This window comes from Gekko japonicus, unplaced genomic scaffold, assembly GCF_001447785.1.
Source record: "Gekko japonicus isolate JY-2015 unplaced genomic scaffold, Gekko_japonicus_V1.1 scaffold2438, whole genome shotgun sequence".
NCBI classification, from domain to species: Eukaryota; Metazoa; Chordata; class Lepidosauria; order Squamata; family Gekkonidae; genus Gekko; species Gekko japonicus.
Genome location: NW_015176525.1, coordinates 82,788 through 85,787, shown reverse-complemented (window position 1 = coordinate 85,787; position 3,000 = coordinate 82,788).

The window sequence follows — 3,000 nt, the reverse complement described above, 5'->3', positions numbered from 1 at the left end:
GAGGCAAGTGGGGCTGAGAGCGCTCTGACAGAAACTGCTCTTTTTTCAACGACAGATCTTGACAGAACTACGGCTTGCCCAAGGTCATCCAGCAGCTGCAAGTGGAGGAGTGGGGGGGATCAAACCCAGTTCTCCCAGATTAGAGCCAGCGCACTTAACCACTTCACCAAACCGGTGTTTAGTTTATTGAGACGTTGAAGCATACCATACTGAACACCCACTTTGTTAGGACTGAAGGTGGAAGCGCGAAGACTGCAGATATATTGTGTTCAGGCAAAGGCGCTGAAGATCAGGACCCAATCACCCCGCGGCATTTGCCCGCCAAAAGTAACGGTCAACTACCCCCCACACACACTAAGCACATACCCCTCCACAGAAATAAAGCAAAACAGCAGGTCTCTGCGACACAGTGTCTGGCACGTCAAAGCATTTAGAGAGCCAGTTTGGTGTAGTGGTTAAGTGCGCGGACTCTAATCTGGGAGAACCGGGTTTGATTCCCCACTCCTCCACTTGCACCTGCTGGATGACTTTGGGCAAGCCATAGTTCTGTTAGAGCTGTTCTTGAAAAAAGAGCCATTTCTGTCAAGAGCTCTCTCAGCCCCACCGACCTCACAGGGTGTCTGTTGTGGGGAGGGGGAGGGGAAAGGAGTTTGTCAGCCGCTCTGAGACTCCTTTGGGTAGTGAAGGGCGGGGTATAAATCCAATCTCCTCCTCTTCTTCTTCTTCTTAGGAAAGCGAAAGCATTTGGTTTTCACACCCCTCTCCCCCTCCTCCTTCCTCTATGGCGGGCGAACCGTACTGAGCCTGACACTGTGCCCAGGGTGCTATGGGAAAGGTAGGTTTTGAGGAGAGAGCTGACAGAGGGGAAAGATCTCCGGTCTCAGCTCTAGAGATGTCCTCGAAGGGTTTTTTTTGGGGGGTGCTCCATACGACGGCTGAAATGATGACTGAAAACGTACGTTGTGCAGAAAGGAGCCAGAGGCAGCTAGATTCGAATCCAGGAGCAGCTTAAGAGACCAACATGGTTTTCAGTGTAGGAGCTTCCGAGAGTCCATGCTCCCTTCATCAGATACAAGTGGACAGGGGTCATTTCGTAGAAAAGGAGGTGCAGGAGCTCATTAGCATAACTCATTAGCATAATTCATTAGCATAACTTATTTGCATATGTCACACACCCCTGACATCACCGGAAGTGTGTCAGAAGGCACCATTGGACTGTTTTGGATTGCTAGCTATGGGGGGGAGGGAATGTGCAGATCTGTCCATTCACAGAGGAGGGAGAGCTTGTATCTGAATAAAACCTGGTCTTAAAGGAGCAACTTATCTGGCTGCTTCTTGCTCTGACTGAGGGCTGATGGGAGCAGGGGGTGGGGCTTGTGGCATGTGCCCACCCCCTGGGCTCCTTACTGCCAGAGCTCCGCTCCTGTGCCCCTGCAAGTGGAGCTCCCCAGAGTCCTTGTATCCCAGTCGGTGGCAGGGGTGTTGCAAAGAGGAGGGAGTCAGGGTGCAGACGTACAATGCACATTGGATTCGTCTTGATCAGAGCAGGGGAGAAATGCTCAAAGGCAGACCTTTACCCTCTGCAGTGAGATAATTTCAGAGGGCAGCCCTGTTGGTCCGCAGTAGAGGAGCTGCATTCGAGTCCAGCAGCATCCTAGAGACCAACAAGATTTTCGGACAGTGAGCTTTTGAGAGTCAAAACTCCCTTCATCAGATACAAGGAGGAATGGAGATCTCTTGAGTCCTTATATATCCCACTCAGAAGGTGGGAGGGGGTGTTGCAGAAGAAGGAGGGGGGGCAGGAGATTGGATTTATACCCTGGCCTTCACTACCCAAAGGAATCTCCTTTCCCTTTCCCTCCTTCCCCTCCCCTCCTGTGAGGTCGGTAGGGCGGAGAGAGCTCTTTCGAGGACTGCTCCTGAGAGATCAGCTCTGAGAGAACTTGTGACTGACCCAAGGTCACACCAGCAGCTGCATCTGGAGGAGTAGGGAATCAAACCCGGTTCTCCCAGATTAGAGTCCACCGCTCCTAACCACGACACCAAACTGGAGTCAGGATGCAGAGATACAATGCCAAATGTAATCAGCTAGTTTGGAGCAGGGGAGAAATGTTCAGGGGCAGAAAATTAGCACCTATAGTGAGATCATTTCAGAAGGTAGCAACTTAGAGATCAAAACTTTTTTTGGAGTGTAAACTTTTGAGAGCCAGAGCTCTCTGCTGTCTGGCAAAGGGAGCTTTGACTCTTGAAAGCTTACACACACTCACCCAAACTTGTCAGTCTCTATGTTACTACTGGACACAACTCTAGCTGTAGTGAGATAAGAATCCCATGTCCCTATTCAGCCCGGGGGGGCATTGTTCTCAATTTGTGAATGAATCCAGATTTAGCCATCTCACGTTGTGATCTCCCCTTGAAGCTTCACTGTTTGAGTATGAGAGAAGAACAGTGCTTGCGCAAGGTGGATCCTGAGACTGCAATTGGGAGTCATTGAACTTGGGGTGGAACGGGCTCCCCTGAACTCCTAGACTGTCTCTTCCCTTCCGTTCCTCTGCTGTTTCTGCTCCGTGTGCCAAGATTGCCCGAGGCCTCTGGTGGTTGAAACGCTTGGCCGTTCCTTGGCGCTTCACGGCCACACCCGCTGGCATCTACACTACCTCCCTGTGGCTGCCCTGCGCGATAGACATTAGCGCCGCATCTCCCACCAGCTGTCACCGTTGCAGGAGAAAACTGCTTCCAGTTAAGACTGTCGCAAAGGAGAATGTCAGGGGGGGAGGGGGGAGCCCCCATGTTGCCAAGGGATGCCAGCTTCTGTTCCGCCTGGCACTTCCAGTGCGACAAGCCGCCGGCTGAAGCACACAGTGTGAAAAGAGGAGACGGGAGGGAAGAAATCGGATGTGCTACAAACCCTTCCCAGAACCGTGCGATGCCTTTAGTAGGGTCAGCCCTCGGGAAACGTGAAACAGTGTGCCAGCTTATGAGTCCTCCGGAACTCTTCAT